This window comes from Sinohyriopsis cumingii, chromosome 12, assembly GCF_028554795.1.
Source record: "Sinohyriopsis cumingii isolate HCF-2022 chromosome 12, ASM2855479v2, whole genome shotgun sequence".
Classification (NCBI taxonomy): Eukaryota; Metazoa; Mollusca; class Bivalvia; order Unionida; family Unionidae; genus Sinohyriopsis; species Sinohyriopsis cumingii.
Window position 1 is genome coordinate 59,392,615 of NC_142972.1, and position 19,598 is coordinate 59,412,212.

At 34.7% G+C, this 19,598-nt stretch overlaps 1 protein-coding gene across 3 annotated transcripts in view; it reads right to left on the reverse strand.

Annotated features, from left to right (window-relative positions):
- LOC149786552 (uncharacterized) overlaps window positions 1-13,873 on the reverse strand; it is an 81,948-nt gene extending 68,075 nt beyond the window's left edge. For 2 of the 3 annotated variants that reach the window (XM_089977056.1, XM_089977054.1), the window contains exon 1: window positions 10,504-10,612. The gene's annotated coding sequence lies outside the window, so the exon portion shown is untranslated. Of the gene's footprint in view, window positions 1-10,503; window positions 10,613-13,605 lie in introns of those variants that run through there. The other variant, XM_089977055.1, reaches the window with a different exon arrangement.
- Window positions 13,874-19,598: the final 5,725 nt, after the last annotated feature.

The window sequence follows — 19,598 nt, forward strand, 5'->3', positions numbered from 1 at the left end:
TCACTCAGCTGACAACTTATGCTGGTGTGGCAAATTATGTATGTGTGTGATTTGAATTTTTAAAACATAGCTTTAACAATTTTTCAGTCATATCGCTATGATGTATGATGTCTGCAGTGTGGCAGTTTATAGTGATGTCTAGCACTGCAGCACCATGACGCAGACATGTAGCATGATGTCCCACCCAATCACATTATCCTGACACCAGGTCAACCAGTCCTAACACTAGCCTCTTAATGCTGAGTGCCAAGCGAAGCACCTGTTAGTACCAGTTATGTAAGTCTTTGGTATGACTTGGCCGGGGATCAAACCCATGACCTCCCGCATCCAAGGCAGATGCTCTAACCACTAGGCCATGAAAGCGGTCTTGAACAATGTAACCATTTGTAACTTTACATGAGCCAGAGAATAATCAATATAACTACAATTGCAAATCTTTTAGAAAAGTAATCTCTAAATGCAATTGGGAACAGGAATTATGAAGTAGAAAAATTCATATACAAGTTATCTTGACAATGAAATGATGTTCACAGTGATAAGACAGGGCATGGCATACAATAACTTGATTTTATATATCAAGGTAGGTACTATAATGAGTTGATAAAAACCCAGAGGTTAATTTTGTTTTCCTTGTTAATGTAAGTATTTGTTCTTGGAGTCTGCTTCATTAGTTATTATATTGTTGACCGACAGAGCCGGATTTTTTTTGTTTTGCTTTTGTTGGTTTTGTCAGCACCATTATAACCAAATACTTTTCCCAAGGACACACTAAAGCAGTTAGCCCAATGCTGGCTTGAGCAGACTGTCAAAGCTTGAATGCTAGGATTATGAGTCTAATTCCCTATGAAATTAGCCATCACAGGTTGTTTTACTAGGTGAAATTACACACAAACACACACACACACACATACATACACACACAAATACATACATATATACATCCATTCTTCCATCCATCCATCCATACATAACATACACAAATACATACATCCATCCATCCATGACCATTCTTCCATTCATCTATCCATCCATCCATACACACATCCATCCATCCATCCATCCACACACACACACATACACACACATGCACACATACATACATACATACATACATAAATACATACATATAGTCTTTCCCATGCACAGTTACAACACATTTACATAAATACATACATAGCCAATAATGATATAGACAGAATATGTGAATTTCTTGTACTTGGAATTGTTGTAAGACAGCATGTTCAAGTACAAAGTGTTACAAAGTGTGGAAAGTATAAAATACAATGAAGTTATAATGTCCTGAACATCTAATTGGGTCAATTATATATATATATATATATATATATATATATATATATATATATATATATATATATATATATATATATAATCTGTCTTCCCCAATTGTTTTTCTTAATTGTGCTAAAATGTTTTTATTTTCAAAATCTAATTCTGAAAACTCCCCTTTCAGGTGACCCTGCACAGCTACAGGGGAACAGCTGCAGAATCACATATCAACAGGTTTCTCTTTGTAGCAATTACAGTCAATTGGATTCCAACAAACTGACATTGATAATCTGAAATATGATAGCCTTCATGTCCTACAGTCCAGTAATTGGGTTTCTCATAAAAGGCAAACTGATACCATTTTGCCTGGTCATTTCTGAAACTCCATCCTTAGTGAAGTGACATAGGGGGGCCCTTCTTTGATACAAGTCTGAGAGGGATCACACCAATAAACAGCAGAGCCAAATGGCACAGAAAGATAAGTGGGGGATAAAAGACAATATTTTTGTTTTGAAAGATGTATTGATGACAGAAAAGAAGATACTTCCAATATATGCAACAGCAGTCAGACAACATGCAAAAGTATGTTTTCAATGTCATGATATTTGACAATTGATTTAATATTTTCTTTTAATTTGATAGTTATATTTTCAGTTGACTTTTTTAATCTTATATAATGTAATTTCCATGAACAAAATGACATCAAACTGGTTAATTCTAAACTAGTAAATTACTTTCTTTTAAAGATGGATGAATATTTTATATGAGATTTTCCAAGTCATACTTTTTGTTTTCAATTTATACAGTAGATGTAATTAGCTATATCAGTTATGTATGTAAAATGTTTTGGCTTTAACTGAGTTGCAGATTGAGTTTAAGCTTAAGAATGGCCTTATAGATATCAGTAAATATTCTTTCAAGGTATTTTATATACGAATTTGATGTATTGTGACTAGTACCACAATAATAACCCAAACAGACCTTTAGTCTAAAAGACAATAACATCATTAGGCTGGGTAATAAGAGTTGGAAGATATTCTCCATTTGGTCATTATGAAAGATACACAGTTGTAAGTTCGGTAATGTTAAATACTTCGACCATATATTTATTCATATTTGAAGCATTTGTGGAGAATTAAGTAAAAAAGAACCTCTTCAATATATGCTATGAATATTGGACACTGGTAGGAAGAATACAAAAGACATAATTTGATATATATTGGATAAATGATTATAAAAGTACTTCATAACGAGGTCCACAAACATAGACCACACTTTAAGCAGGATGTGAGTTACCAAGGGAACTCCAAAAATTGAGAAACAAAATCCCTTTGATATCAAGAAAACTGGGGGTGGGGAGCAGTGTTATGGACCTGTGCTGTTTATTGACCAATTCCTCATTTTACAATCATGTTCATATTAATTTTTAATAACGTGCTTTTTCTAATGAAGTTGTTCATTATTCTGTTTAAATAATATTTATTTTCAAAATGTCCAACATATGAATGATCGTTCCAACTTTTTTCAACAACCTATCACGTGTTACGAATTAATTAATTGGAATTAATAATATGTGGGGTTGCAAGTTATCAGGGCATGAGTTATTGAGGGAGCGGTGTACTTTGTTAGCTTAATTCCAAATGTACACATTATTTTGCTTATAATTGTGCAAATAAATGTTAGTGATTTTTCGGCATGATTCTGACTAACTTTATTAAATTCCATTGTACAATTCAATACAAATCAATAAGGCCTAACATATATTCCCATGATATGTATCTTTATGCCGATGTAAAGTTTACAGAGGTTTACTCATTCATGTAGCGGGTCTATGAGCCTTCTGTCTTTAGGACATTTGTGACTGAAAATTCAACATTTATATGCTTTAAAGTGTATGTTTCTTATGATTATATCCTTAATTATTTCATCTTCACAGATTTTATGCAGTTGGCTTTTAGATTAGAAGTAACAAATTAATTTTTTTCTATCTTTGATTGCAGGAAGGAAAAGGATCAGAAAGCACAGACCAAGAGTTAGCTCTTGTTGAATACACCCACAAATTTTTGTATCTGGCCATTTTTTCAGATGAAAACACTTTATATTTTGTAAAGAACCAATAGCAAAAGTGCATAAAGAGAAATTGGCATACAGCAAAATGTCAATGAAGCTAGATAAAAAAGGCAAACATGTTATATATACAGCTTATCTAGCATGTAAATTGTTTGGACATGTCACCAAAGATATAATTTCAATGAAAAATATTAACAAGAACTGGCTGGAAACTAGAATAAAAAATTATTTAAAATAAGTCTAACAATCTTGTCAATGTGGCACAAAACTGCAAAATTGATATTAATCGTATGACAAAATAAATTGCTGTATGATCTGTGTGATTTATTTTCCTTTTGAGACTGATTTGATTCTTTCAAGACATCACTGTTTTGAGCAAAACTTACAAACTTTTTCAATCTTTAATGCTAAAATATTAAACTTATGACAATCTCTATAGGAAGTATTTTGTACTATTTTGTGAAGACAGTATATGCACACTTGTTACTAGTTGCTTCTTTACAAAGATATGATTGCGCTATTATAACCATTAGGGCTGTTCCATTTAAACATACATGGTACCCAGGGAAGGCAGTTTTTAAAAAATATATGCCATGGTACTTTGATTTCAACGAGTTCATATTAAAATTATAAGAAATTTCTAAATAGCATCTATGGGTGAGTACCCCACTTTAAAAGTGCCTTCCCTTTGTCCCACATATGTTTTAATGGCACAGCCCTTATTATCTGGAACAAATGTTCATTATTCAGTTTAAAGTGACACACTTGTCAGGTATCTATCTATGCATTGATCATGGAAAGAAGGCTTAGCATGATCTTCAGGATGACAAACTTGATGTAGGGGTGACATCTTTCTTTGTATCCAGATATTATTTCAAAATAAAATCTATAACTAGTCACATTTAACATTAGCACCTCTTGGTATAAGCAAATATCAAATGATATGTAAATGTATTCAGGAATCACCTTAAATTTAATTAGGTATATGGTATGTTTGGCAATATAGTGATATTATCACATTCATATACACATTTACTGGGCAGCCAATGTGGGTATGTGAGAAAGCTTGCCAGTAGCTTCTCGAGGGTCGGTGGTTCTTTCCGGGGATTTCCCGGGTTCTTCCTCCACCATTAATACTAGCCGCCATGTATAGCCTATCGTGTGCTAAAAATGGCATTAAACCCTACAACAACAACAACAACATTTACTGGGAGCACACAAAATATCAAATATGTCTTCATTTGCATCATCACCTGAACATATTTTCCCAGTAGTCAAAACAAGCATTTTAAGCTGAAAAAGCTGCTGTTGTAATTGTTGTTTTGTTTATAAAATATACATTCTTATTGTATCTTTTCTGAAGGGTAAAGCAATTGTACCTCAAAGTTGAATGAGAACTATGTCATTATTTTTGTCCATCTTGATTAATCTTATCAATAAAAGTGGACTTATTTTTGTGACTTCTTCATATGTGTATCATTTAACTACTGTGTTGGTGTTCTTTGAAAGCTAAAAGGAACATCACTGAAAGTTTCCACTGAATAGTTGTAAATCTAACTTTTTAAGCTCTATCATTAGGTAATGAAAGTTTCAAAGTTGCTGCAATATTAACAGTATGCCTTTTTGACATGGACTCCCATTTTGATTAAAATGTGTCAGAAAATAATAATCGTTGTGCTTTGATCTGGGATAGAAATTTTCCCCTTGGGATTACAGATCTGCATCAAACACTCAGCACAACCTTGTGTACCACTTTAAATTCTGAGCCAAGGATGGAATTTTCATAATTCACACATAGGCATATGATGGATTCTATTATTACTACCATTGGCAGTCTCCACTTGGGAGGGTAGTACATTTGATAATCAGTAGAGTAATATAATAATATAATAAGCATTTACAACTAATATTAAACACAAAGTTCAAGTCATATAGGAATAACAACACATCATTTTTTTATATTCTGGAGGCAGTGTGAGGCATAGATCTAGTAATCTTACATCAGATATTTTAAACAACCAAATGAATGGTATACTGTTACAATGCAAATAGGGTAATGTTGCTATTTGTGCTTTGGAATTAACGATGTAGTATTTTTACTACACCAGGTTTTGCAAATCAAATAAGTTAGTGTTACACTGTTAAATGGAAATAGGGTAATACAACTAAATGAACAATGTAGCATTATCTCTACATCAAGTTTTGGAAATGAAGACAATCAGTTTTACAATGTGACCTAGAAATAAAGTAATCTTACTACACAAATTTGGTGATTGACAATGTAGCATGTTACTACATCATATTTTGGAGATCACAGACTCTGCTTTACAATGTCACATGTAAATAGGGTAATATCACTAGATGGGTTTGGTGGAGAGCTATGTAGTATTGTTACTACATCAGGCTTTGGGATCACAAAATCAGTGCCTAGAAATAGGGTACTGTTACTACATGGGTTTGGTGGAAGGCTATGTAGTATTGTTACTACATCAGGCATGGAAATCACAAAACCAGTGCCCTAGAAATAGGGTATTGTTACTACATGGGTTTGGTGGAGAGCTATGTAGTATTGTTGCTACATCAGGTTTTAGAGATCACAAAATCAGTGGTGGGAAATAGGGTATTGTTAATGCATATCTTTGGGAATTAACCATGTAGTATTGTTACTAGTACGTTTACTAGTACAACATGATTCACTTTACAACTTCTTGTGCTTCTTCTTATTAAACTTGATATTGTGTGTACAGGGTTTAAAATTCCTTTAAAAAGGACAAGCAAGCAATTCCTTTTTTATTCTGACAGTCATTTAAACAACTTTCATGGATACATCCCAGTTATCTGTGTTCAAAATTGAACCTTTAAGTAAAAGATGGTAGTCAGCTGTTACTTGATTTCTGAGTTTATGAAATTCCTGTCATACGCAGAGTACTGCTATATTGAATTGGGAGTAGAATGACTATATGTACAGTATTAGAATATGAATTCAGAGTAGAATGGCTAGATGTTCAGTACTGGAATATTGAACTGGCAGTAGAATGACTAGATGTGCAGTACTGGAATATTGAATTAGGAGTAGAATGACTAGATGTACGGTGCTGGAATATTGAATTCAGAATAGAATGACTAGATGTACAGTACTGCTATACTGAATTAGGAGTAGAATGACTAGATGTATGGTACTACAACACTGAACTGGCAGCAGACTGACCAAACATACAGTACTGCTACACTGTATTGGAAATATAATGATTAGAGGTATAGTATTGCTATACTGTATTGGGAATAGAATGACTAGACGTACAGAACTGCAATAATGAATTGCGAGTAGAACGACTAGATGTACAGTATAGTGGAGTTCTATGTTATCACGGGTCTTAAAGTTAGCGATAGACACTGACCTTCAAGATACTGTATATCTATATTTGGTGTTCTTTTCTTTATATTAAAATATACTTAATATCCCGTTTAAATCAGTTGATTGTAGAAAACAATCGATACAAGGACGTAATCTAGATTCCAGGTAATGCAAAGGACATTACTCTGATATCGCAGTAATACTGAAAAAATATTTTTCGGTGGCATATACTTGTCCTAACATTAGGATCTTGATGTATATGCTGCACAAATTGTAGTACAATTTGAAAATTGGACGCTACTTAAATGGCTCTCATGCTGTCAATTGTATACTCCAAAAACAGAAACTTATCTGAGAGAATTAAAATAACGCAAATGTAACATACTGTGAGGGCCAGTGGCTCCATGATTGTAAGTGAGAATGTGAGAATGAACCACTTCAAACTGGTTTACAGTTCATTACAGTGATATTGATTTTAGGAAGATTTAAATTTTATTTGAGAACATGGGGTACAGTCATGTCTTGAAAAAACGGGGATGTATAGTCATACTCTAAGTTAGAGGAGAAAGTGCTTAGGCTAGTAAGAAGCTACTTTTGTGATGTTCGTCATTTACACCTCTCCCTCGATAACTCTCGCACAACGTAAACCGCACTATAAGCTAGGCTCGAGTTACCGAGAGATCTCCGAAAAGTGAAGAAAAAAATCGCTTTGACATTGAGCAAACCATGAGAGGGGAGCGGTGTTTGGAAACTGGGCTTTTTATTGACTGAATCTTCACTTTACAATCACGTCGAAAATAATATTAATAACGCTCTTTTTCTAATGTAGTTGTTCGTTAATCTGTTTAAATAACATTTATTTTCAAAATGTCCAACATATGAAAGATCGTTCCAACTGGGTTTAATAACCATCACATGTACGCGAAAAAAAATCTGTATTACACCATTGCTTTTTGTTTTCTTGACGAGTCTGGTTCCCGTAGTGGTGTTTAGGTGGCAGGGTCCATTTTTGTAAATTGGCCCCCTGGCAAATTTCTTAACTTAAGGCTATGGTGTGACTTTTTCAGGTATTATTGTTTAGAATTTAAAGATATGGATATATTTGTGAACTAGGTGTTTTGGACTTGTGTTGTTCTTGAAACTGATGTCAGGCATGTACACCTTCCATAGTTACCCTGCAGTATGTCGATAGGGAAATACCAATAGTCGGCTAGGAAGAAGAGCTAACCTACCATAAGTTACAGTAAACACATGGGATTGGGGCAAGTAGAATACCGTATCTCAGAAGCGGTTTGGATGACAACTATTTTTAATTGCATCAGCCTGTTTAGTACACACTGTTTTGCAGAACTGTCATCAAGGAAAAATGATTGTGTCTGCACTGTGAGCATCACATGGTGTCAACAGTAACCTTCAGACATGAAAATTGCCGATAGAAATGTGGGGTTGGGGTGCATGAACTTCTTCTGCTATGAACTGTCATTGACTTCTCTGGTCAAGTGGATAATATTCTTATGCTTTGTTTTAGTAAAGGTATCTAAAAATATGGACTTTTTCACCTCACTTGTGTATTTGAGTTTTTATACTTGGTCGCTGATTGCGGCATTAAATTTGTACATAAAAACCGGCCCCTGCCCCTTTACTATTATCCTGCCAAATCCAGATTCCACAGAGCAGGGAACTAGACTAACTGTTGATACACCAACAAACAAGAGACAGTCGGGCGTGGATCCCATTTTTTAAAACCAGAAAATATCCCAAAAATGTATACCTATTTGTTGAACTTGAAGAAAATCGCGATCAAAATTGGTAACGGAAACTTTGATGTATCACTCGTTTTATCGTCGAAAACGGTAGATAGGACCTGGAAATTTTAATCAACACTATGAAATATCAAATGTAAAGATAGGTTATACAATTTTTTACATTTTCTTTCCAAACTACATTCCTAGTACAATAATTAACGATATGTAAGGAAATTTCGATCAATGAAAATGTCACTTACGTGGAGCGGAGGCAGTACTTTAATAAATAAATACAAATTAAATATTTTTTTATCTATTGAAAGTTGTGTTATAATTCTATTGTTTAGTACCTTATAAGTGTAATCGTCATAAATGCAATGTGTCCTCTTGTAATTAAACGTAAAAAGCGTCACAATATGATTAAATGATCATGGTTAGGTATTTATCTATGTTATAATTTTACCTACAAAGTTTACATAAAGTCCTTCGGATCATTTAATCCTTGTAATTCCAATTTACTTCCTTTCTAACATCAGATCGCAGATTTAACCAACAAAACATTCACTTTATTTACATCGAAGTTTTCTTTCATTAATGATTAGCCTTTTAACTGCAATATAATACATAGCCCTATCTTAGCTAGCCAAGATTCATCGATTCTTTATACAGTGATATGGGGTAGAATGTCATAGAGGGTCATGCCAGTGATATACTGTTATGATCATTATTATAGGATTAAATTGATTGCGACCAGACGTCCGAAGGACTTATGTAAACTTTGTGAGTGATTCGGTAAATTGTACACATTGATAAATACCCAACCATGATCATTTAATCCTTATAATTCCAATTTACTTCCTTTCTAATAGTGATATACTGTTATGATGAATATTTTAATATTTTAAAAAAATGTTGCTGCGGTTAAGCAAGGAATATTACTTTTTTTCAAAATTACGTTTGCGTATGGCACGTGTTGTTATAGCAACGTCGTTGTTACTTTCTACGCATTTCGATCTTTCAAAAGCAAAATCTTGTCCATTTTTACTAACATCCTTTGGTTGACATATGACCCTGACCTTTAATAACTGCTGCTGTAACATGTTGTCAAGGTGAAATGCAATTATTTCCGACGATTGGCTTCTAAAGCCTGCCATATGCCTTCTTCGGCAAAAGGGGTGAGTGTTGGAGTGCAGGAAGGTCTGTGCAATTACATTGCTTAAACTTCTAATGGTCGATTTTAAGCCGTGGCTTGTCATTTTTTATCGGAAATCACAGGAATGTGTGCGTGGGAGCTTGTTGTTATTATTATTAGGGTGTAAGGCGTTGATATAGATAAAACTTCACATCAAATGATTTGGTAACAGGGAACCAAAAGTAGTCCGCAGAATTTTTCGATGTGTAAAAAATTCCAGATCAGTATCGCGTGACCGTTTACATCCAATCAAAGCGTAGAGGGCGCAGTCAATTCATAATAATTGGAATTTTTTTACTATATAAAAAATGGTTGTTACGGTTAAACTAGGAATGTACCTTTTATTCTTTCATTTTTTCTGTTGAAAATTACGCTTGCTTATTGCACGTGTTGTTATAGCAACGTCATTGTTACTTTCTACGCATTTCGATCTTTCAAATCAAAAGCAAAATCGTGTATTTTTAGTGACATCCCTTGGTTGACATATGACCCTGACCTTTAATAACCGCTGCTGTAACATGTTGTCCTTGTGAAATGCAATAATTTCCGAAGCACATCTAGACCTTCAATTACAATTACAGTGTAAATGTAATTAATGTAATGTAATTAATTACTCAATTACACCAATTACGTTGTCATTCAACCCACAGTAGGCTGACGTTTTATCAATAAAGTACGGCGAAATCTCTGACAATATAAAATCCCCTTATCGGTAATATAAAAAAAAACACAAGGAGTGCAAGCGTGACCACAACCCTTCGCTCGATTCGACTTTTTCTCACGCGTCTTTTATCGCTTCAGAATCGCAAGAAGACTGAAAAACTACACATAACATTCAAAAGACAGTAACTTACCAACGCAGATCTCTTAAATGACCATGTCCTGCATCCAATCCGGCGAATTAACCTTTATTTTCACCACTATGGTCAAAATCCCATTCTAGCAAACTCGGCTAGACGGAAGTAGCACTTACTACCCTGCAGTAATTATGCTGATAAACACGATGAAAGTAATTTCACAAGATAAAATGTTTATCTTGCTTTGTATTTCAGATTGTATCATTTTATAATTTTATTTTATGGTCACACTTGCACTCCTTGTGTTTATTTATATTGCCGATATGGGGATTTCATATTGTCAGAGATTTCGCCGTACTTTATTGATGAAACGTCAGACTCCTGTGGTTTATTTATATTACCGATAAAGGGATGTCATATTGTCAGAGATTTCGCCGTACTTTATTAATAAAACGTCAGACTCCTGTGTTCAACCCAAGTCAAAGTAAATCTGTAATAACTTAAATATAAATAATTCTAAAACAAACTAGGGTGATAAAACATTGTAATAAAAGTGTCTCGCTGGTGAACATGTGTTTTCATGCAGTTTAATCCATAAATGTGATTTTCTTTTATTCACTGGAAGTATCAACGTAACACGATCTCTAAAGATTGTACAGCATAAGTATTTTGTTGGCTATGGTCTAGCCCATTCTCTAATGAAACGAGCACTGCAGCACTCGTACTAAAAGACCCTCCTGGTAAAAATTAGCACTGCGGCACTCACACTTAATTATCCTCTTGATAAAAATGATCGAGAAAAACCAGTTTATGATTTCCAAAACCTTACAAACAAAATAAAATCTGATATGCAGTCAAGAGAGTTTTTTGTGCATAGCAATGCCATCTGATATTTTGGAATGTAAAGGATATTAGAATAAACGGTTGTTTATTTCAGATTAGATGATTTAAACCTCTCCCCAAAAATATCATGAAACAAATTATCTAAATGATTTTTTTAAAAACTGATAAATTAAAAAATGTTGTGACCTAAATCTACTTAAAAGCATTTGAATTCCTTATATTCAAAATGTGCGCCTAAATAAAGACACGTTGGATACGATTAACTGTAACTGCTTGAATATTAATTATCAAAACAAAGAAAATGAAAGTCTAGCTTCTATATAAACACATCCAAGATAATAGTATCTGCTCAGCTATTTGTATTCTATAGATGTAGACTAAGTATAGCATGAGTGGCCTCTTTCAGTTTCAATTACATCATAGTTGTGTCTTGGAGCTTCTCACTTCAATTTTCATAAAGTCAGTTTTTAAAATTAATGATTGTGTGACTCCTTAACACTCCAGTAATAACTATAATCCATGCAGATGTAGCATATATGAATTGAAACTGAGAAACCAGTCACTTCTGTTACTTGTATAGTATCTAGAAAACGTGAGGCTTCTCCAGTTCAGTCAAGGCTAATTGACTAGTTTCACAATTTTATCTGAAAATAACACTCTCAGATTATCTCACAATTCCAAAACTAGACTCTCACTGCTTGGAGATTTACAAACAATCAAAATGTCTGAATGTGAGTATATATATATATATATATATATATATATATATATATATATATATATATAACCTAGATGATTTACAGTGCTTAACTATCAAATAATAGCAAGAAATCTTAAATATCTGAACAACGATAGTGTCAGAGGACTAAGGTCTATGCTAGTATCGTGCACCTACACACTAAATTGCAGTAAAATGGACTCCTCGTAGTTAAAATAATAGGTGCAATTGTTATATACATCAAATATGGCTCTCCGAAAACACTCAGTAGGCTAGAGATTGTCCCATAAAAATTATCAGCAATGAATTTTCATCAGATGTATCACTATTTATGTCTATTTAGTAGAGCAAATGAAAAAAGTGATGAATGGAAAGAATTTTGAAAAAAGAAACTGCATTTGAATTTTTTGCTGAAAGGCGTGGCATTGAGATTACAGTTTCAGTGAAAAGACCTTATTTGTGTATTTGAAAATTTGATTGCATCCATGAAAAATAAAATAACAAGAGTATAGAATATGATTATTTAAAATAAAAAACCAAATAACAGAATAATGTTAAATGTATTTAAAATAAAATACCAAAATTATAGAATGTTATTTAAAATTTTAATAGATGTCAGACTTGGATCCAGGATTCTGAAAATGGGTTTATGTAGGCATTTTCGGGGCTTGAAACTATCATTAGTCCATTAGCCAGCAATTATATAGTATAATTCCCTACATACTATAATATATACATTGGTATTAGTCTAAGAGTACTAACGAAAATTTTATTTTAAATTTAAATATTACAGAAAGGGTGTGGGCGGCTGCTGCCTTCTGAATCCACAAGGATAGTGATTGATTTTCCATTGATTAGTGTTACGTTTTTTTTTCTCCAACTGATTATAGTTACGGTTTATTTAAACTGCATACTTCTAACGCTGCGATGATAGCTAAACTGTATATACCTCTAAACATAAACTGACAAATATTATTAAAACTTGAAAAGAACCTGCTTGAATTGGTTTAGTGCAAAATAAGATAAAATACATTCTAACACAAATTGTTTTTATAAAACCAGTTTCAATGAGAAATTTGTCATTGCTTGACAGTCTGTATTTTTTTTCAAATGAGAATAGGTTTATTATATATTCTGAATGCTCATATATGTTTATCAATACATGATGTAATGATAATATTCAGACTTTCGTATGTCTAAGGCATAAGCAGTCATGAAAGCAGCTTTAGACCTAGTAACGCACAGAGGCTGTCTAGTGGAGCCTATATCACGAATTTATTAATACTTGAGACAGTGATGCGGTTAAGTGTGCCGTTATTCTTTTGGTGATGTAGTCCGATAAATCAGCATCCCCAGCCCCAAATCTGTGTTGAAACTGTTGGACGATAGGTCGGTCTGATGTTACTTGTTTATTAAAATGTGCAATTTTGCTGCATGCAGATCTTTCCAAAATATATATGCATATAGTTTAGACACCGCTATCAATATGCCTCCTCGTTTGTTTGTACCCCCATACTGATTTAAAAAACGAAAAGCACAACTGAAATAAAAGATACGCAGAATTTAATCAGTTCATTCACTGAATAATAATTTCAAACCTGATTATATGTCATCAGCGTGTTTCATGCCAAACAGAAGTATTCAGCGTATATTCAGCGTAGAAGACGACCAATCTCATCAGTCATTTCCAGTTCCTAGAGAAGTCCATTTTCAGCAAAGTGGTGGATGTATGGCTGGCTATACACGTATGTAGAGAGAAGGAATATACTACATCGTCTATTTACAATATTTACAATGTTGAATCACACAAAGGAAAAGAATGATACTTATCAATCTGCATTTCACGTGGATTTATCAAGTGGTATAATTTATAGTTACACGTGTGCAAAAAGGGACATAACTCTAAACTCATGGTAATTTACAGAATTATCTGACAGTTACCGATGTTGTTGTTGTTGTTGTTATAGGGTTAAACGCCATTTTTCAGCACAACATAGGCTATACATGGCGGCCAGTATAACTGGTGGAGGGAGAACCCTGGAAAACCCAGGGAAGAACCACCGATCCACGAGAAGCTACTGGCAGGCTTTCACACGTACCCACGCTAGCCGAGCCTTGGACTCGAACCCACGCAGACAGAGTTGAGATGGCAGTGATCCAGAATGGTGAGCGCTTTAGACCACTGGGCCACTCGGGGCCCCGGCAGTTACCGAATAGGATGAACAACGTCATAATGTGGTCTGATGAAAAAAGACCCGCACATAGTGTACGCAATATGACTCCGTGTTAGTACGGTAACTCCGTTAAGCATGAAACGCGCAGACTATACCAGTGTTAAGGCCACTCTGATCACAGTTTGGTTATAAATTATAAATTAATGAATGAATTGACTAAGTTCTGTCACATTTTATCACATTAAAGATTTTCATTATTGAAATCGGTATAGGGGATACAAATTAACGGGGATTTATGCAATAACTATTGTTTGTAACCGCCATATTAGCGCGATATTCAAAATGGCCACTGGACAGAGGTGTTGCTATTCACATTGGTTTACAGTCGCTGAAGAAAGGGTTTGATCTGGAAATATTATGAAAATATCGCCAAAAGAACCCTTCAGTCGATGGTTGATCAAAAGCCACAAGGAATTCTGGTAAGTCTATAAAAGTACACCAATGTGTGCAGGCAAACTTAACTGCAGAATTTTCAGGAATATCTCATACAACCAGCAACTAAAATAATGACACCTTTCTGCAAAGTAAAGTTCTAATGTTTTAGTCAGACTTGACTTACTCTTACGTTTCTTCTCTAATAAATTCAAAGCAAGCCCGTTATTTGCGTAGTAAGACAGCACTAAAACAAAAATATCTTGTCCTATGTCTTACATAGTAGGACTAATTCAAAAGGTGATGATTTTAAAAAATTGTCTATGACCGATGGATGCACAGGTGTTCTATTCTAACAGAGATTACAGATCCTCGACACAAGCTTGATGTTGAAAATAAAATCTCATGTAAAGTATGATAGACAGGGTCCTATGTCAAAACGGGTCATGGGTGTAATCTGAGGTAAATTTGTCACTCAGTATGATTTTTTTTTCCTTGAGATTTTTGCTTTCTTTCAACATCAAGCTCCTGTTGATCACCTGCGACAGAGATTAATACCTAAAAACCTAGAGTTCTGAATGACTGAATGCCTAGTCTGCATTTCCTCTCACCTTGCCACCCCATATTTTACTTTTCAGTTTAATTGTTTGTCAGTTTTATCTTTTTTATATTAATATTTTTCATTACATGAAATTATGAAAGCTCTGTACCAGAAACCTTTACATTTGCAAGAGCACGAAAGAAATGGACTTAAACAGTTATTATTTGAATATGAGAACTTATTTCCAGATGTTCCTACAAGAACAAACAAAATTTTCCTTAACGTTGAAATTGCAAATTCTAAACCTGTCAAACAACACCTGTACAGGATGAACCCTCTCAAACAGGAATACTTGAAAAAAAGAAATTTAGTATTTGCTGGAGAATGATTTTATAGAGCCCAATAAAAGTGATTGAAGTTCACCATACATTCTTGTTCCGAAATCATATAAAACTTTCTGTATGTGTACTGATTATAGGAAGTTGAATAGTGTGACAAAAACAGATTCATCCCCATTACCAAGAATCAATGACTGTATTGATAAGATCGAGAATGCCAAGTATGTCACCAAATTTTACCTTCTGAAAGGATTTTGGCAGATTCCACTAACAGAAAGAGCAAAGGAGATTTTGGCATTCGTGACTCCAAATGGACTTTACCAATGTAAAGTTATGCTGTTTGGAATGAAAGGGTCGCCAAGTACATTTCATGAATAGGATTACCTCTGGTCTAGACAATTCTGATGATTACGTTGATGATGTCATCATCTACAACGACACCTGGAAAGAACATTTAGCAAAATTTGGAAATTCTTTGACAGACTCACAGATGCATGTTTGACAATTAATTTTTCTAAAAATGAGTTCTGCCGTGCTAGTGTAACCTTTCTGAGACACATCGTGGGACATGGACAAGTTAAACCTATAGATGCTAAGGTCAAGGCTATCTCTGAATTTCCCATGCCTGTTAATAAAAAGCAACTGATGCGATTTTTAGGTATGGCCGAATACTATCAAAAATTTTGTTCCAATTTTTCTATAATTGCTCAACCCCTGACAAATTTATTGAGTAAGACAATTAGTTCCTTTAGACTGAAAAATGTCAGGAGGCTTCTGACAAGTTGAAAGCCATACTTAAAAGCGTGCCAGTTCTTATTAAAGCTCCAAATTTTAGCCAATCATTTAAACTGTAAGTTGATGCAAGTGATGATGGGGTTGAAGCAGTTTTGATTCAAGAAGATGAAAATGGCATTGATCATCCAGTGTGATATTTTTCTAAGAAATTAAATAAGCACCAAAGAAATTCAACCATCGAGAAGGAATGTTTGGCTTTGATAGTGGCATTACAACATTCTGAAGTGTACTTAGTTTAGCTCCTTCCTCAGTTATTGTGTTTAGTGACCACAAACCCCTTACTTTCATCGGCAAGATGAAAAATGAAAATCAAACACTACTGAGGTTGAGTTTGTTTTTACAGGAATATAATCTTGACATCAGGACAGGCACATCAAAGGAAAAGATAATTTAATAACAGATGCACTTTCCCATGTATAACAATGTATTATTTCATGTTCACTGTAATTTATATGAGTTCTATTTAACCTCACGTATAATAATAATAATAATAATAATAATGACTTTGTAGACACCTAATCTTTAGAAGTTCTAAGCGCTTTGCAACATTAGACAACTCCTATAACATAAAAAACATATATGATATTATTACAGAAAACAAACACCATGAAATTAGAAAACATAAAAACATGCTGTAAATAGTTAAGGTAGGAAACATTATTAAATCTTTAAGTTTGTTAATGTAGTCGAAATAAGTGAGTTTTTAGAGCACTCTTGAATGGGATCAATGTGTTTTTGTGTCTAAGTTCAGTGGACAATTCATTCCACATTGCTGGGCCCTGGTATGAAAAGAACGTTGTCCATATGACTTTATTTTCGTAGTGGGAATAATGAATATACAATTGTCAGAAGAGGAGCGTAAGTATCTTGCTGGTGTGTACACATGTATGAGTCGAGCTGGTGTGTACACATGTATGAGTCGATAGGTATTTGGACTGGAGTCCGTCAGTGAAACGTAGCACAGAGAACAAATTTTGTGTTTGATTAGTCTGTGGTAAAAAGAAAGCTTTATGTTCAAATCTTTCTTTTTCTTTAACAGTAGAAGTGTTATGTATATTTGATTTAATTTTATCTGATTTAATATATATTTATTTCAGTTTAATTCTTTGTCATTTTTTTATTTTTTATTACATGATATTGTAATGTAAATTTATTCACTAGAGATGATACTGTTTTCAGAAAATAGTTTGACCTTGACTGTTAATTTATAAACACCAGGTGTTGATCTAAATCCTGACCTTGTTTCAAAATTTATGGCAATCATGTAAACAAATTCTATCTTTATTTTAAAATGATTGGTTGTTTTCGAGGTAATGATGGGACTTCGGGTTTAAGATGTAAACAATTTTTGTTTTATTTCATAGAGTAAAATGATTGTTTTTCGTCAGGGTCACACTGGATGTACGTGACCTTAACATGTATGTAGTTTCTATAAGCTTCTAGAAGTTGATCACGTGACCCCTTGTTTACAATTAGAATACGATATAACCCATGTTTTGGAGAATTATTCTCGGTTGCAGCTGGGCTTTTTCTTACACTAAAAGTCGTATGTTGTGTTGTTTGGAGTTATTTCAAATTACTTGGACTCAAAAGGATTAATTATTATTTTTCTGGAAAATGCGTGTGCTCGTGTGAGATTCTAAATCCAAGACAGTTCTTATAAAAAATTGATTTAAATTTCTAAAACCAGAGTGATAATACTTGTTTCTACAAGGAACTGTAGACTTCTGTAAACAAGGGGTCACGTGATCATCTTCTAGAAGCTTATATGCTTGGAACACTAAAAATACCAACCCCAACAGGAAGATGATGACCACAAGAAGAAAGGGAATTTCTTCTTTTTCAATTTCAAATGCAAGCAAGAGACCTGCATTCACATTCTTAATTTCTGCGTGGCTCATCAAGCGTGCGAAAAGTGCATCCAAGAACTTACCTTTAGCAATTGCCCTCACTGCAGCAAGATTCCTGGAGGACATGAAACAATCTTTTGGGGGCTTAACACGCTAGACAAATTCACTCAATGGATCTTAGACCCCATCGACGAGACGTGGAGCCAAGAGGACATCGAGCATTACGGAGATTGTGATCGTCATGCCACGGTGATGGCTCACAATTTCTCCGGATATGATGGACAGTTTCTTCTCAGATAATATATAGAACATGGCACCGAACGTCCTAAAGTCACTTTGAACGGAGCCAAAATCATCCACATGCAAGTAGGACAATTACGAGTTATAGATTCGATGAGTTACTTGGCCATGCCTTTGAGCCGAATGCCTAAAACGTTTGGAATGACAGAAATGGCCAAAGGCTACTTTCCGCACTTGTTTAATATCGAAGCCAATCAACATGCCATTCTACCCCGTTTGCCTGAGGCTCACGATTACAACCCCGACAGCATGCGTACCGAACAAAGAGAAGCTTTCTATACTTGGTACCAGGCTCAGGCGTCGGACCCTTTCGACTTTCAGGAAGAAATGTTAAAGTATTGTCATTCCAACGTGGACATTTTACGGCGTTGCTGTGGAACATTTCGAGAACTGTTCATGGAACACGGAGGGGTCGATCCTTTGAAAGAAGCCTGCACCATTGCCAAAGCATGTTTCTTAGTATATCCTCAACGATTCATGCTCGAAAACACCCTAGCTGTCATCAGTCCTCAAACGACCGACTTTGTCAAACGTCAATACTCGGTCAATGCCCTACGTTGGTTGCATTACTTGTGCGACAAGGAAGACAAATGGATTCAGCACGCCCGCAACGCAGGGGGCGAAAGACCATCGGAACGTATTCTGTAGATGGCTGGGACTTAGAAAACCCTAAGACCGAGTACGATTTTAACGGTTGCTTATTTCACGGATGTCCCGTCTGCTACCCTGAACGTGGCACTAAAAATCACTTTTTACAACGAACCATGGAAGACTTGTACCAGACCACTTGTCATATGCGTTTAATGTTAGAACAGTAAGGATATCAAGTTGTGGAAATGTGGGAACACGAGTACGATCACCGTTTGAAAACCGATCCCGAGTTTAAACGCATCGTAGAAAGTTACAAGTTGATGGACCCCCTGAATCCGAGGGACAGTTTGTACGGAGGATGAACAAATGCCACCTGTTTGTTGTACCATGCTCACGAAGAGAAAGGAGAGGAAATCAAATACTTGGACGTGTGCTCGCTGTATCCCTACATGTGCAAATATTGTCGCTTTCCTGCAGGGCACCCACAATTGTTGACGGAACACATCGACCTGGCCACATTCGACAATACGAAGGTTTGATCAAGTGCAAAGTCTTGCCTCCCACCGACTT